This window comes from Falco peregrinus, chromosome 4 (genome assembly GCF_023634155.1).
Source record: "Falco peregrinus isolate bFalPer1 chromosome 4, bFalPer1.pri, whole genome shotgun sequence".
Taxonomy (NCBI): domain Eukaryota; kingdom Metazoa; phylum Chordata; class Aves; order Falconiformes; family Falconidae; genus Falco; species Falco peregrinus.
The window spans coordinates 62,928,476-62,946,117 of record NC_073724.1 but is presented as its reverse complement, the minus strand read 5'-3'; the positions used below and the strand labels follow the sequence as shown (position 1 = coordinate 62,946,117).

The following is a 17,642-nucleotide window of genomic DNA, read 5'->3' as shown; positions in this document are numbered from 1 at the left end:
CTCTCGGGGCACGTGGTGCCACCCTTGCAAAGTCTATGCTGATACCAAAAAAGAATTTCAAACCACTGAACAGTGAAATAATTTGCAGTAAAAATACAAAAATCTAGCAGCACAGCTCTAACTAATCAAAGGAGTGGGGGATCTTTGATGGGTGCCATTAGTGTCAGACTGCAGAGCTTCTATTACCTTGACAGTATCACCAGGTCAGAGAACTCTAGGGGAAATTTCAGCATCAGCCTCCAATATGCTTTTCAAACCAGAAACCAGTGCTGCCCCTGCGAGCCAGCAGTGAAGCCACCACAGCTAGCAGACGTGACAAAAGTCTTGTGAACATCATCAGCGCAGACTTTGGCTCTCCCCTTCCCAGAGATGTCAGTGCCCCCGGCACTGATCGTACTGACAGCATCCTCCCAGCCATCTTCAGGATGCTACAGGCTGTATGTGGTGGCCTAAATACAAGTGCCCAAATCCCCCTGAGACACCTCATTGTGTCCAGAGCAATTGTGTGGGGCTTACACAGAAGACACAGCACTGCTGAGAGACCCTCACCCTCCTGCAGCAGCAGCCAGGGTCCAGACGTGGTACCCGTGATTGCACTAGACACCCATATTTAGGCCACTTAATCCTGCTGGGGGAGATCAGTTCCAGGTGGGAACACCTGAATTCAGGCATCAATGTGGAAGTTTGGTTCACTCCCGCCTACAGAGATACATTCTGTATAATCAATGAATCTAGAAATAATTAATCTTTCTCAAACCAGGATTCAGTTGCCTGAAAGCAGGTGCCTAATGCTATTTTAGGTGGTGTGGAGTATACCGGTTGGTATCCCATTGCTGCACCAGAAAGAACATGGGCTTCCTCTGCCTTGCATCATGTCTGTCAGCCAGATACCTCATCTGCCCTGGAGTGTCAAATGACAGCAGAAGCCAACCTTAAGGGAACTGAAGACTATACACGTTATGGTAAGGCATCTGAGTCATCCCCCAGGCTCCCTTGGCTGCCATCAACCACGTCTCTGCCGATTATAGTAGGAGCCAAGATACTGAATTTCAAGAGAAGATATAAGCCTCACTGCCCAGAGTAAAGCTATCTCACTGACAAAATCACAAGGTTTGGGACACTAAGAGCCCATTTTTTCTCTGCGTTTAGATGATTTACAGGTGAGACTGTCTGTACCACCCTTCTCTTGCCTCCCAAAACAGCGATCCAGCTCACAGGCTGATAGTTGTTTTTCAGTTGGTTTTTCACAGTCCCCCCTGTTGTAACTGTACTCTTGGTATGAAGAGGCTCGAGCATCCCATGTTGTATAGAGAAGGGTGCCACAGAACATTCACCTAGGCAATCAGCAGCAAAGTATGACGTGAAGCAAGGGGCAGGCTTAAACTTGGGTCCTCCCCTGCAAGGTGAAATAGATGGGAAAGCATCTCTTTGGGGAATCCACCAACTCTTATGCTTGGCCAAAAGCATTTGGATTTGACTAAATGTAGCTATGGCAAGCAGCTGACAAGATGGAGATTTTACCGTGAAAACAGAGCTACAAGGCAGATTTTGCCAGAGCCAAGCGGCAGCTTAGGGTGGGACTCACAGGATACACTTTTTGGACTGAGCTGCCCAAGTGGGGCTTACAATTGCCGTTTGTGATTTACACTTCCTTTCTGTCTGTGTCGACCCTTGGGAGAAATAACAGGTAAAATGGGCTGGAAAGTATGTCCTCTCAACCAGTAAGTTGAAAAGGATTCTTTTCCCAACTAGAAAACATTTTCTTTCCTCTAATCTTCTCTTCCTGGGGAAGATACCTAGGTAAACTTAGAAAGGTTCAAAGGTTTTAAGATATCTAGGTAAACTTAGAAAGGTTTTTCTGTAGAAAGCTACAGAAAAATCTGCATAATTAATACTCTTGGTTTTAATTTTGGCTACTAATCAGTATCTGTACTCGTCATCCATGTAACAGTTTAACCATCGTGTAGCATAGTTTCCTAGAAGTTTCAGAAAATGGGGTTGCAATTGCTTGTAGGAGGCCGTTTTTCCAGCCCAAGGCACAAGCAACTCTACCTAAACCATTCCTGGCAGATGTTTGTCTAACCTGCTTTTCAAGACCACCAAAGAGGCGCAGTCCCCATTTTGCTGAGCTCTGTGATGAGGAGTGGGTGGCAGATGCAGGGCCTGGATGCAAGGGTGGGAGCAGGTTTGCATGGCTTGCTCTTCTACAGACTCTGGCTGAAGCTCCAAGTCAGAAGATTGCTCAGCTGTAGCACAGTCATTAAGGACATTCCAAATCAATCCAATAAGATTAAATTGAAAAATGTATGTAAGCACTTTGCTGAATGACAACTGCAAATGCATTTGAGCATGAGCTGGGATTACTTGCCACCGTACTATATCAGTTGGTGCCCCGCTAGACCGAGACTTAACACGACAAGAAGTTGCTTCAGCCCCTTGCGAGCCAGCAAGTTTCACAGGGAACAGTACGTGTTGAGTGTCCTCTGAAGTAAACTGCTGCTTAGTGAGATTACAGGGCAAGTGCTCGTTTTAAGAGAACAAATAACATAGGTAGACAGATACACTAATCTGCTCCCATCCCATTTTCAAAACTATTTCTAAACTAGACTAGAGAAGTGTGTATGTCACCCACTGGTGCAGACATCTGTGCTGACAGAGGACCACATGGAAGGAAACTTCAGTTTGGCTTTTTTTTTTTTTTTTTTTTCCCCCCCAAACTGCCTCAGTCTGAAGACCGGACAAGAATGTACTCACTCCTCAAACCTGCAATGAGATCCTGCAAACAGAGCTATATCCAGCAAAGTTTTATAGACTTGGGATTATCTCCAGCATCTGTGCAGGAAACATGAGAAAGGACATTCACTCTCCATGGTTTAAGATGTTGCTAATGAGGGTAAGGTTGCCTCCACTACCTCTTGTCAGCTCTTCCACGCACATTCAAGTTATTCTATCATTTCAAGCCCTCGCCTCCAACAACAAACTGCTAAGGGCTCTTTTCTAAAGGCTACCATCTAACGGGTCTTGTGCTGTAGCACACCTGTAAAAGCAAGACAACTTGACTGAAAGCATTCTCTTTGGCATCTGCCACTCTCTCCTGTATTGCTGGTTTGTGTGTTGTCTGACTAGAAAAACATTTCTCAACCATTTCTCTGCTGCTCAACTGACGGGAGAATTTGGGACCAATAACATTACCTTGGTTCTTTGTGATAAAATGCATCTTTAAAGAGCAATACTGGCATGACTGTTTCAAGCATCATAGCACAGCTCTTTTCAGTCAGCTGCCATCCAGGACTAGGACAGCAACAGCCAAAGCCACTAGAGTCAACTGGAAGTAGCCAAAGCAGCATAAAATTCCTTTAAAAACCCCAGCACTTTCAATTTTTTTTTATGATTGACAAAACAAATATAGCCTCAGTTGAAGGGGCAGATTTCTGCAAATGTACTACTTAAACTCACAGTGTTTTAAAGGTTTACTTCTGCGCTTCTAATTCAACATCTGGCTACACTGCCCTGAACAGATCTGCTTCTGTGCTCAGAAGCTCCTTTAATAAGGATCTTTGATTTGTTGTTTTTAAATTACAGCTCACAAAACATCAACATTCTTTTCTGCTACTAGGAAATAGGTAATAACCAACAGAGGGAAAACATGCATACAGCTAACCTTGTTGTGTGTAATATGTATCTTTTCATTTAAATTCACCAGTGAGTAATAGTGATGTATTATTTAGGAGAACGCCTTGCCAGTGTCTGCTAATCACTCTTCCTAACAGTAACAGATACGCTGCATGGTCCAACAAATTGTAAGTCAATCTTCAGGTTCAGTGCAAGGCAATATCCTGAAAGAAAAATGACTTTGGCAGTTTGCGATCGGCAACTTGAATTACGACCTTAGTACTCTGAGCATCACACAGTTTCATTTAAGAAGCATGACCACATGTTTATGAAGTGAGGACTGGTTTTCTATTTCACTGCAGAAGCCAAGTTAGAAATCATAAAGATAGCATGATATCCATAGCCTGCCAGGGGAGGAAAAATCAGGAACTGTTAAGTATAAAAGGGAAATAATGATATATATGCATAATGTTTTATATAATATATAAAATACTAATTATAATGTTGGGCTGGCGGTTGCTTAGTAAGAGAGCTTCTGTGCTTGTCCCATTGCTCTGAATATAAATGTGTTATTCATTTTTTCCATTGTGAGTACCAATTTTTACCAATTTATCGGAAACATCTGAATGACTGGTGTCCCCTGCTTCCAGAAAGGCCACTTTGGTATAATGTGCTCTGCAGCATTGCTGAAATGTGGGACAGAAGAGAAGCAAAGGCCAGGGGCTGTCTCGCTTTGCGTCCCCCTCGGCAACACGAAGGACGAGGCTATGATCCTGCAGGCTCTGCCCTTGCTGTCAGAGGTCAGAGCTGACTTGCCTGAGCACATGGGGTTAGCTCGAATGGTGCCCAGCACGGGCAGGGAGGACCCACTCCTGTTATTAATCCAGAGGAACAATGACAGGAGCCAAACACAAAGCAACTGGCCTGTTGGCAGAGCCAAAATGCATCAGGAAAAAGGTTTCAGAAAATCCTTCCTCTGTCACCCCTCAAAAGACAGGGCAGGGCTGGGCAGAGGGAAGCCTCAGAAGGGTTGAGCCAGGTAACACAAACCTCGTGGCATGCGCCAGGTGAGGAGCTGCCCAAGCACAGAAGGGGGAGAGGTGACCTTTCCTGGTCCTGTCTCCCGCCATGCCACCCAGAGCCAGGCAGGGTATTTCTGACTTGCTGCCTTCAAGGCCTAATCAGCTCAGGCTTTGTTTCGAATGAGCCAGGAGACACCCCTGAGTCACGCATCACAACAGTGATCCTTCCATCCTAGGTCAGACATAGGCAGCCCTCCGTGGGGCAGGAGGGGACAGCCTGCACGGACACTTGAGCTGGCTCCCAGAAGGTCAAGGGATTCACCAGGAGGGGGGATACCAGCAAGCCAGGGCTCGGGGGGGTTGGCAGCTTAGCACCCACCTGCTCGCCCATCTCCACATCGAGAAGTGGATGCCCTTGGAGCAGCTGGCCAGCAGCTCCCCACCACTGCAAGCAGGAGGTTTTGCTCCCCACTGTGCCCAGCTCCCCAGCCAGCTCCCAGCCTTTAGGCAGCCCTGGTGCTCCCTGGCTGTGAGCTTTGTAACCCTTGCCCCACAGGACAGGAGTCTTCTCCCCCGGAGGTTTGTGTGTGCCATGGTGGTCAACCAGCACCTGACTGAGGGCAAGGAGACAGTGGCACTGTGTGGTGGGAAGTGGTCAGAAGAGGAACAGAAGTGAAGCAGGAGGAAGAGGAGCCACGTTCTCACTTCCATTCACCATCCTGTGCTGGCATGGAGGCTCCCACCCTGCCAAGAGTCCTGCAGCTGACTCATTGAAATCAATTCAGTGAGGTACGCCAGAAATGAAGCTTGTGTTTTGATGTCCTCTGCAGGAGTGCTGCAGCACCTTCTCCAGCCACATTCAGGAGTACTGGGATCCAGCACATATTGTACATGGACAGCAAGAGAGATGTTGAGAAGTCACCTCTCTCACCCATTTCCCCCCCCATCCTTCCTCTCACCCTGCTGTGTTTCCAGGACACTCTCCTCACTTTTTGGCTAGGAAAGTCCGCTGGCACAGTTTTACATGAGCAAGGACTCCTTCCACAGAAACAGGAGTAAGTTTTTCTTATCTTGTCTTCTCCCTGCTTTGAAGATTTGCATTTAGACCTCTGAACAGGTGCCTAGTTAGTTGTCATGGCTATTTCGGCATTTCTAGTTCAAGAGGACAGTAACTCAGGCTGCTTTTTCTGCTGGACTGCTGAGCCATGGAGAGAAGCCACCACACCGCCTCAGCCAGGCACTCCGTCAGGTGGCTTGAGAACCCAGGCACAGGGATTATTGGTCCCCTATAGAAAGGGAACTGCGGTTCCCTGATGGAAAGCCATGACCAAGAACGAGTCATGATGTAATTTAAACACACCGAAGAAGTGTCCAAATGCACTAATTGCATCCACAATGTAACATGGCCTCAGCACACCAAAGACCCTGGCCCCTCCAAGCCTGCTGAACTAGTACCTAAGCAATTGTGTTACTTACTTTCACCTTTCCACTGTCACTTTCTTTTATTGCCTCAAGCAGTGTTGAGTTTTCCAGAGTGTGGACCATGTCTGTTTGCCTGTAAAGCACTCGGCACAGTGAGCTTTCCTTGGCCGGGTCTCCTTGCGTCCCATGCTGTTGCAGATGCTCCATCTGCACAAGGATTTCACCTCCTCCTTCAGACACAGGGAAGGAGAATAGGGAGGTGATGAATCCTTTGAATTACAGGCTTTAATATACACACGTGGTAATGCTTCTGATTCCAAACCGCCAGGCGCAATGGGACATGTTCGTGCTGAAATGGAAATACAGTCCTGTTAGAATAAAGTTCACCATACAAACCGGGCCGTCTCATTCAATGATTTTATTTCACTCAGCCAGCACCCCAAATTCTAAATCAACAAAGTTCACGGTGGCACAGATGTGGCCTATCACTCAGGCTGTGAGCATCAAGTAACACATGGCATGCTCAAGTTATGGACGTCTTTAAGAGCTCTTATTTGACCTTGGTCCCCAGCAGCAAACTCCTTTGGATCTGATGGGGATGTGATGAAGTAATCCCTTCTTCAGTTAAATATGGCCTGAAAAGCAGCTGTTTAATAAGCTGCAGATGTATTTAGGGGTCTTCAACATTTAAGATTACTTCTTATTTTAAAAGAGCTCGGGAGTGTTTATTTCTATGAGAGGGTGCAACTCCACAAGTATTTATTCTTGCATCCTAGAGCTTCTCAGCCTCTCTCAGCAACTCTTCCTGAAATCCTTTGACTTTACTGTATAGAAGGATCCTGAAAGTGTAGGGAATAATCTGTTCCCTTACCTCAGTGCACTTAAGATGTATAACCCTGCTGCAACAGCCCCATTATCCCACTCAACGCTGTCAACTATATATGCACCTAAAAGAAATTAAGTTTGCGTTGAAATATGCATGTGTGTACATGGACTCTACACACACACACACATGCATACACACATTTCTTTAAAAAAAGACGTCAAAAGCCTTTAACATACACCCATTTAAAAACGGGCGGTGAGTGTTTTGAGCCCAGATGAACACATCTCACTTCAAGCTCTCTAAGTCTTTAACTCTGCAGCTGCATCCCTGCAGCACCGGCAAATATGCTGGAGCTGGACACCTGACACGGCCAGGCACCGCTGGGCTAGCGCCCTCCTGATTCTGCTCCCCACACCTCTGAGGAAAGAGGAAACACCCTGGCATGGTCCTTCCCCAGAAAACTGAAACCTGAAGTCAGAAGCACACGTCACAGCCTTGCTGTTGCCTCAACTACCGATCTGCCAGGACAGTGCCAGAGCGTCGCCTCTGATATCTGTCAGAGGTGTTAACATCCAGTTACAAGAAAAGAGCCCTGCAACCAAGGGAAAAACTGATGCTGCCTTTTGGTAAGCTGAGAGATTTTTGTTCCTGGGAGGGAGGGTATTTTTGTCAATTATGAAATAAATAAAATCACTGTGAGATGTGTTTCCATTAAATTGAAAACAAGGGCTTCTTTTAATGTGTAGCTATTCTTCAAAACTACAAGAGACACCTTAGACAGAAAGATTTGGCTAATGTATGCGAGCGGGGCAATTAAACTGTCTAGCATTATCAAAGACTAAAGCTATCTTGATCAACGTCTGAGACCTCCCCAAGTTTAGGAAACACAATTTACCTTTCTCCTTTTCTTATTCTGTTCTTTTTACATATCCATCGGCATGGCTTTTTATTCTGGCAGTGTTCAGAGTTCATAGCAAACTGTTATGTGAGTTCAAAAGGCTGATGCAAAGAATGGCACCGGGCATTACCCCCTGCGCATCGGTATTTAGGATCCCCCTGCCTCTGTGGGGATTAGGTTACTGGTGAGCAAGAAGTCCTTCGTGGTCAAAAATACCCTGGGGACAGTCCACTTCCTAACTTTTCATAATAAACAGCAACAAAAGAAAATCTGCCATGTGCACCTGCAGGCACAGCCGCTTCTCTTCACTCTCTCACACAGGGTTGGGGTGTCCCTCCCTCTGCAAGCTGCGGTTCCTTCCCTCACCCCAGGAGGAACTGGGGGATGCTCTGCCTTGAGTTGTGCTCCCCAAGGGTGGCAGAGCCTGTGCTGTCCTTTTGCAGCTACAGCAATGAGACAGCAAAGCGCCGTGCACGGGGCCACGCTGCTCCTGCTGCCCCTGTCACCCCACAGGAAGATAACCCTACAGGGGCAGAATGGGGGAACAATTTTCTCCAGCTTTTTGCCCATTCAGTTCCCTGAATGCAGCAAGACTTTCTTCGGGAGCATCATAAAGCAACTCGCTGAGAGAACACAGGAGAGAGGGGGAGGAGGGCTGCGCAGAGGTTGACAGGGGAAGGAGCAAAGTTAAAGGGAGTATAACCTCACATGGACATCTGGGCTCATAGCAGGGGCTGAACCACATACTCACAACTTCTGGCCATCAGAAGATGAACCTTTGAAGACTTGCTTCAGCAGCAGGAGTCCAGCCCTGCTCACGGCCCATCTGAACTCTCTATCTGGTCCCCAGGAGGGTGCAGACAGAGCATCCTTCCCCTCCAGCAACTGAAACAAAGACAAAACCAGCCATCGCCTCTTCCCTCACAGCCCAGCCCGAAGGCTGTGCTTGTTACCTCTCCTGACCGACTGGTAATGGCACATTGGGTGGGTGAGGACAAGATGTTGGTGCTCACTTGCCCCCAAAAAGAAGCATCCATCCAGGGAGTGGGAGCTGTGGGGTATGATCCAGTCGGGCTTTTGCAGGTACCTGTCTGCTGCATGGGGGGACACCTGGGCATAGCTGTGGTGGAGCTCACCTCATGCTTTTGGCATCTCCTCCACACCCATTCCCAGTGCTGCTTTCCTCACCCTTTCTCCAGGCACCCAGCAATTTATTGATCATATCTTGGCATCATTTTGAAGCCTACCACTCTGCTAGGCCAAGCAGCCAGAAATTACTGTTTGGGATGTGGCAACAGTAGGGTGGGAGGCTCCTCCAGAGCCAGACATTGCAAGGAGTTAGGGAACAGGGCCCTGAGAAGAGCTTTGTGCTTCACCCAAACCACTCCTGACTCAAATATGGCCTCAGACATGGTCTCATATAAGCAGAGCGAACTCCCTGACCTGCCTACCTTCTTGCTCACAGAGCTGCTTCATGGGCTGCCTACTAATGCTGTGTATCACGCATGGCCTGAGAAGCAGATCTAAAAAACTGTGTTCCCTGGGGGACAGTGATCTTGCAGGGTCTGAATGCCAAAAGCGAGGAGGATGCTGCCACTGACACCCCCCCTGCCCCGACGCAGGCATTTTCTGAGGTTACCTGTAAGCCCTGTGGCCTGCGTGGGGTGGTGCTGCCCTCACCTCCATGGCATTAGCCACACATATTTTGCCTAAGCCACACACCAGGTGCCTTTCATAAACATGGTGTCCCTTGCACAAAGGCTTATTTATATATTGATGACTGATTTATCCCAGTGGACTGGGATGTCAGGGAGATATTCAGTATGTGTTTCTGCCCTGTGGATGTGCCTTCAAGCTCATTACCCTAAGCACTGGTGGCTAGCTTCCCACAGCAGCATGGGGTTCGGTCTAGGCTTCACACCCTACCCCACGAATGAACAGAACAGCTCACGCAGAGCTCCATGCCACAACGTTTTACTGGTTTGATGCTACTGACCTGGAAGTGTTGTTGACAGACTAATCTGGAATGAGGGCACTACAGACATACCTCAGGCTGTTTTCATAGCAGCGCTGCTTTCCCTTCTGATGGGTGTTTTGGTGGGGATTTGTGCCATCCAGGGAATATCTGGAGAAAAATTTTCTGAAGGGAGCAGCTGACTGGCAAGGGACCCAGCTGCCCTTAAAGCTGTCATGTGAGATTTTTCACAGGATGCCAGAGAGGGCACGAAAATCAGCAAGATCACAGGTTTTCCAGGCATGGATTCCCAGTCACCCTACCTGTAACTATTAACACAAGCATTACTTCACAGTGAACGAACTCTACCCGCTCCCCTTGCAGAGACGTGGCACAAGGGTCTTGCAACATTTAATATTATTTAAGCTCTCAAAATAGGGCTCTAACAAGGCTTAAATGCTGAGTTTGTGCTCAGCCTTCCAGAGGGAAGTTTATTTCATCCTGCAGGCCTAATATCCATGGACTTGAAAGCAACTCTGGTAAAAGTAAATTAAAAACAAACAAACAAACAACTGCTGTTTTACATGTGCATAAGCATATCTGCATATTTTTATGGTTATTCCCACATGGTGGTATTTGAAAATGCACCCTATGAAGTTTCTGGCCAAAGATTAAATGGTATAAATATAAACATAAGAAAAGCCGGGGGGTGGGGTGGGGTGGGGTGGGGTGGGGGGCTTGCTATACGTTATTGTCTGCAATAAGCAGAACACTGGCGCTCCAAAGGAAGATTGGGAAGCTCCAAGACTGAAGGTAGCCCACCGATGTGTATGTATTACAAGTCTCCATCTGCACCCACACTGCACAGAACAGAAAGTGTTACCAACAATCCCTGTGGTCCCTTGAGGCTCAAGATGCTCTAACCAGTCCTTGTGGCTTGGAAAAAGTTGCCTGCAGGTTAGTTAAAAGACTTGTTGTATAAATAGTGTAGTAAATGTACATGTATCTTCCAAAGATGTGGTCTTATTTTGACAGGTGCTTTGGGACGGGGAAAAATAAACTGGGAAATAAAAGACCTTTTTTGATTAATATTTCTGTCATTCTCTTCCCTTGCTTTTCTCAGCAGTTTCTCTCCATCTCCAAGATGCAGGAGGAAGCCTGTGCTGACTACATTCCTGCAGTTCTGGCTAAGACAGGAACTCAGTAGGCTCCTGGAGGTCCATGTGCTTCAGCACTGTCCTGGTTTCAACTGGGATAAAGTTAGTTTTCTTAGCACCTAGTACAGTGCTGTACTTTGGCTCTGATGCGAGAACAATGCTGCCAGGACACTGATGGTTTTGGTTGTTGCTGGGTGATGTTTATACCAAGTCAACGATTTTTCAGTTTCTCAGCCCTGCCAGCGAGAGGGCTGGAGGGGCACGGGACACTGGGAGGGGACACAGCCAGGACAGGTGACCTGAACTAGCCAAAGGGGTATTCCAAACCATATGGCATCATGCTGAGTATATAAACTGGGGGAAGAAGAAGGAAGGGGGGGACATTTGGCATTATGCTGTTTGTCTTCCCGAGTAACCGTTACACGTGACGGAGCCCGGCTTTCCTGGGGATGGCTGAACACCTGCCTGCCCGTGGGAAGTGGTAGATGGATTCCTTGCTTTGCGTTGCTTGTGTGCACAGCTTTTGCTTTACCTATTAAATTGTTCTTATCTCAACCCTTGAGTTTCACATTGCTTTCTGATCCTCCTCTCCATCCCTCTGGGTGAGGGGGAGTGAGCGAGCAGCTGCGTGGGGCTGGGCTGCCGGCTGGGGTTAAACCTCAACAAACATCCAGAGCCGGCTATAGGCATCCATATGGATGAACACCTGACTTGCAGCATGTATTAGCTTTACCAGCACAGCTACCACTTCTGTGGCTTCAGTGCTTCTGCAGCTGAACCATTATCCCATGGCATGTTCAGGTACAGCATAGGCCAAGATGTCTGCATTTAGTATGAGAGCCCGTTAGCACAAATGACACATGCCAAAGCTTCCTCAAGTTGGTAACAAAAAAAAAGGAACTGCCACTGGAGAATTTAAGGGTCCTTGAGAAGAACAGAAAGAAAGAAAGGAAGAAAGAAGGAAAGTTGAGGAGAGTGTCCTTGGAAATGTAAAGAGAGGGATGTAACTACTGGAGGAGAAAAAGCAACAATTGATGTATTTAAGGTATTATTAACCTCAAAAAATAAACTAGAAAACTTGCAAAAGGTGGCCAGAGCAAGAACCCATAAGTACAGGAACTTAAATGAGTACATCTTCATGAAACTGAAGTCTCCATCTTCAGGTTCCCCAGAGTCTCTGGGTGTTTGGCCAGCAGGACCCTCAGCAAGGTCTGCAAGTCACCACTCGGTTTCACACAGCTATGAATATCTCCAGTACAGCGGACTGGCAGAAGAGACACTCGGCTGCTGATTGTTTGACTGCCAGCTATCCAGTTTCAACACTTTGGTAAGACACAACGTTGGGACATACCCAAGAGAAGACAATGGGGCGTTTCCAACCCCTCTGCTACCCTGAAATGTGGAGCTGGGTCTGCAAGAGTCAAAGAACGGCAAAGTTGCAGAAAACAAACTCTTCTCTACAATCCTTCACTGAACCAAATCAGAAAGAAGGCAGAGAGAAGGACAGCGAGAGGTCAGTCCAGGAAAGAGAAGGCCCCAAAATGGCATGTGCCATCCTCCAACTTCTTGATGGATTCACCTGTAGCTACCTGAGAGCCCTGCCTGGTTGCAAGTCAGCACAATCTGCTCAGGCCAGGCTGTTTGGGGTACCCGCACACTGTGCCAGTCTGCAGAAAATTTGCCTGCCCTGCCAAAGAAAGGAGAAATGTTCTTAGGAGATGAATAAACACAGTATGAAACAGTAAGTGCACGTTCACTATTAAACATTATGAGACAGTGTTCAGTATTATACAGGCAAGCCCTGGGACTGGGACTTTGCACGTAAATATGGTGTCATATGAACATTAAAATAAACATGCACTAACCTGCACTGTGTGTGCAAAAAGGACACAAGCAATCCTTTTCAAAAGAAGATGCGCAGCTGGTTGCACACTTGCCCCAGGCAGAGGGGGAGAGGACAAAGATCTAATGTTAATGATATTCTTTAATATAGGTATAAGCTGAAGGGACTAAACGTTACCTGGTGTGCCTGTACCGGCACAGCCTCTTCCTTCCCCTGTTTGGGGATGTGTCACTGCAAACACAGGGACTGCTGCCATAATGTGGCCTTAAAAATTCCCCATAGCTGCCACAGTGAATGTGACAATGTTGCACTGGCAGGGATAAGACTAGATGACAGAGCTGGCTTCCGATTCTCTCATTTCTATGGTCCTAGACAACTGCCCTACCACTTAAAAGACACTTAACGGCAGTAATCACAGAATCATAGACTCATTTAGGTTGGAAAAGACCTTTAAGATCATCAAGTCCAACTGTTAACCCAGGACTGCCAAGTCTACCACTAAACCATGTCCCTAAGCACCACATCTATATGTTTTTTAAATGCTTCCAGGGAAGGTGATCCCACCACATTCCTGGGCAGCCTGTTCCAATGATTGACAACCATTTCAGTGAAGATATTTGTCCTAATATCTACTCTAAACCTCCACTGGTGCAACCTGAAGCCGTTTCTTCTTGTCCTGTCACTTGTTACCTGGGAGAGGAGACTGAGCCCCACCTGCCTACAGCCCCTTTCAGGCAGCTGCAGAGAGCGATAAGGTCCCCCCTCAGCCTCCTCCTCTCCAGGCTAAACACCCCCAGCTCCCTCAGAAGTTCCTCACAGGACTTGTGCTCCAGACCCTTCACCAGCTCCATTGCCCTTTTCTGGACACGCTCCAGCACCTGGATGTCAAAGCATCTACTGAGATACAGTTCTGCTGCATCTCCTTCCATGGGATCCCACTAATATATAACGAAAGAAGGATTTTAAGAATTTTAATAGATTGATGGATTGACGCAAAATTGATGCAAAACCATGAGCTTCTTCTAACACTCTTTGACAAATCCACTCACTGGTGTCACAAAACAACTGATCTGACCTCCTTCTTTGCTGATATAAATTCATGCCTGAGTTGTGGTTTAGATAGGTGTCCCGGTTTCAACTGGGATGGAGTTAACCACCTTCTCGGGAGCTATTGCAGTGCTGTGTTTTGGCTGTGGTGTGGGACTTTTCAGTTCCCCAGGCCTTGTTAGTGAAAAGGCTGGAGGGGCACAATGAGCTGGGAGGGGACACAGCCAGGCCAGCTGACCAGAACTAGCCAAAGGGATATTCCATACCATGGGACGGGCTGAGCCTGGTCTATATACCTGGGGGCTGGCCGGGGCGGGGGTCGTTGCTCGGGGACTGGGTGGGAGCAGCTGCGCGGTGCAACACCGGTTCCTCCCCTCCCGTCCTCTGGGTTTAGTATTTCCCATCCCCTTTTCACTGTAACTGTTACTGTCACTGTTGTTATGATTGTTCTTTCATTTTTTTTTTAAATTTCAATTATTAAATTGTTCTTATCTTAACCCTGGAGTTTTACATTCCAGCCCTCCTCCCCATCCCTCCGGGTGAGGGGGAGCGAGCGGCTGTGGGGCACTGCATCACCAGCCGGGGTGACACCATGACAATAGGGTACAGACCTATAATCTCAGCCCAGCATTTGCACAGGGCCAAGAGCTTAAAGCAAACAGCATCCAAGAGAAAGGTAAGTTTTTAAACACCGTTTGCCAGCACTGGGTCCTCATGCCTGGCTACAGTACAACACTGGGCTCAGTCTGACCTTGATCCAAACCAAGGGCTTATAGAACTCCCTTGATCTGGAAGTGATTTATTATCTTAAGGGTCAAAGTTCTACACTCACTGCCCAGAAACCCTGTAATTATTCCCTTTGGGGGAAAAAAATTCAAAACCAACAACGCACAAAACCAAAATCAAAAGAAAAACCACAGGGAGCAAATACACCCTTTGAGGCATACAAAATTAGAAGGACTGAAAGCAGCAATTAAACCACAAAACAGATAGCACCATAAATTCCATCCTGCAGATGATCTTTCCCTATGTCCCCTTTTCAACACCCATTTCATTAGCTCTGCCCCTGTCTGTCATGCTGGACAAGCACAAGGCCAAAACCTCGCCATGTGTGCTGGCACAAGCTGGCACAGACGTGACACAGTTTGCCAAGCCCGTCTCCTTCTGAGGTTATCACCAACTTGCCACTTGACTCAAGGGATGGTGTGCCTGATGTCATTGCTCAGACATGCTCAGTCTGATTTGTCATTGCTCAGACATGCTCAGTCTGATTTGCTGCTGTTGGCAAAGACCTACAAACTCGCTATGGAAGCCAGTCCTCCAGCTTCTGAGTGTAATGTTACTATACTTAGCATTTTCCCAGAAGGCTAAGGTGGAATGAGCTTTTTTTTTCCTTTGTGTTTTTTTTTTGTACCTGATGGGATTAATTGTGCAACAGACATGTGAGAGACCTGTGATATTAGATCCAGTCTTCACAGTAAATTATTTGGGCTTTGCTTGCTGAATTAACCAGGTGATCAGGGCAAGGGTGCATGTCCAAAAGTTCAGAGGTTAAAACTGGGATGACCAGTCCCACATAAATAAAAGTCATGTGATGCTACAGGATCTTCAAAGTGCTCACTGTGGATGAAGTCCTGTGTTTCATCTTTCTTCTAAACTTATTCGTGTCATATAATCTATTGATTTACAAGTGCTGAGGAAAAGAAGTGCCAAACATGTCTGGGGCTAAAAGCTGTCATGTGGACTCCAGAAATGTGTTGCCCTTGCAGCATCTCATGGAAGATTTTCCACTTTGCAATAAACAAGTCCTTATAAAACGAAGGCAGATTTTGTGACATGCAATCCACAACTTCAAGTGGAGGTCAGGATACCTCACATGGTTAACATAACAAGAAACTTAGAGAAGAAGTAGATAAGGACTCACTTAATGGTGTATCAAAGAAGCTCTTACGAGGCTTAGCTTTATTTAAAATCTGATTTTTAAAGGAGTCACATGCACAATGTGAGTGTTACTACCTGCACCATTCCCAAATCTTCTCTTCCAGCCTATCAAAGTCTTTGCAATGGCTGCAAGAGCCATTCCTACATGATTTTATAACAGCTTTGATCAATTAATTTCAGCCGAGTTCCAGCACAAGCAAAAACGAGCATGGTCAGAGCAGGTCTTTCAGCCTTATTCAAAGAGCGTTCTTAGTTTGATCACCATATAATGTTCAAGTTTATAGGCATCTCTTTCATAAATTTTACAACCAAAACTGCAGAGCACAAATAAGTGGGGTAGAGATCACTGACACCATACTTCACCATTGTTTTTCAGGTCGTTGCAGAAGTTGTGAAACATATTTGTAAGAACTGAGGTGACAGTACACCTGATCAGGATCAAAAGCTTCTGAACAACATTGCTTCTGGCTGGCCTTTCCTTGGGAGAGAGACTGTGAAAACGAAAGGAGGCTGAATGTAGGACAGCTGAGATGGAAAAAAAATAAAGTTTGGGGAGCTTCTGCTCGGTAGGGAGTGTATGGATACAAGGACCCAAGAAAAGGGTAAGGGAAAAGCTTTTCAGCTAGTGATGTGGTGGGGAACACAGGAGGGCTGTAAGGCAGGACATCGTCTCTCTACAGTTGATTTTTCCTGTGCTTAGAAGAGCAGATCTTGTAAATAAAGAGATTTGCACCAAAGATACTTGACTCCAAGACAAATGTCATCTCTCCACGTATGCTCAGATTGGTTTTACATATGGCGCTAAACACAAGACTTCAAGAATACCCACGTACTTGCATTACCAAATGCAGCAAGATGCTAACTGCTGAAAGCACTGATGCATGGAGCACTGTACTGGGTCTGGCTGAGCCCACAGCATCCCTCACAGTGCTGTGCTTGTACTGAGAGCTAGAAAGGTGGGGGTAACACAGCCGTGCTTTGGCTACTTGCTGGCTGGCAACCAAGCACCCCACAGCCACACATTCACACCCCCCTCACCCAGAGGGATGGGGAGGAGAATCAGAAAGGAATGTAAAACTTGAGGGCTGCTCAGAAGAAAACTAACTCCATCCCAGCTGAAACCAGGACACTACTGTTGAGCAGTGCCCGCACAGCACCAAGGGTGTCTCTCCAACTGCCCCCCCACCTCACCAGTAGGCTGGGGGTGGGCAAGATCTTGGGAGGGGACACAGCCAGGGCAGCTGATTCAGAGTAACCAATGGGAGATTCCATACCATACAGCGTCTGCTCAGATATAAAAGCTAAGAGGAAGGAGGAAGAAGACGGGGAAGGGGTGGGGGGTAGCATTCGTTATTTACATTTGTCTTCTGAAGCAACTGCTACGTGTACCATAAGCCCTGCTTCCTGAGACGTGGCTGGGTATCGCCTGCTGATGGGAAGTAGAGAATAACATCTTCTGTTTCCCTTTGCTTCCGCATGTGTGGCTTTTGCTATTGCTTCTTTAAACTGTCTTTATTTGGACCCAAAAGGTTTTTTTCCATCTTATTTTCTTCCCACCCTGTTCTGCTGAGGAGGGGAGTGATAGGGTAGCTTGGTGGGCACATGGCACACAGCCAAGGCCCACTCACCACAAGCACATGCACTGAGATGAATTCACCGGTTTGCTGAACGTTGAGCATAGCTTTGCATGACACCAGGGGGATTTAAAATAGCTGGCAATAGCCATGTAAGCATTCCCCCACCCAAAACTCATTGAGCACAGTTAGGTGGTGTCTGAACTGTCCTTTGGGCATGCCATGAGCTAGAAGACAGCTCTGAGCAGTACCATACTTTTTAAAATTCTGCCTGGTGCCATCCATAGCCACATCTGTCAGTTTTCAGACATTTACAGGTTCATTTCCTTGCATGCTGACACTTCTA

The 17,642-nt window shown here is 46.9% G+C and overlaps 1 long non-coding RNA gene across 1 annotated transcript; it reads left to right on the top strand.

Moving 5' to 3' along the window:
* The first annotated feature begins 256 nt into the window (after window positions 1-256).
* Window positions 257-10,432, top strand: LOC129784383 (uncharacterized). The gene is made up of 3 exons (XR_008747049.1): window positions 257-962; window positions 2,727-7,508; window positions 7,841-10,432. It is a non-coding gene; the product is annotated as an uncharacterized LOC129784383 (long non-coding RNA).
* The last annotated feature ends 7,210 nt before the right edge of the window (window positions 10,433-17,642 follow it).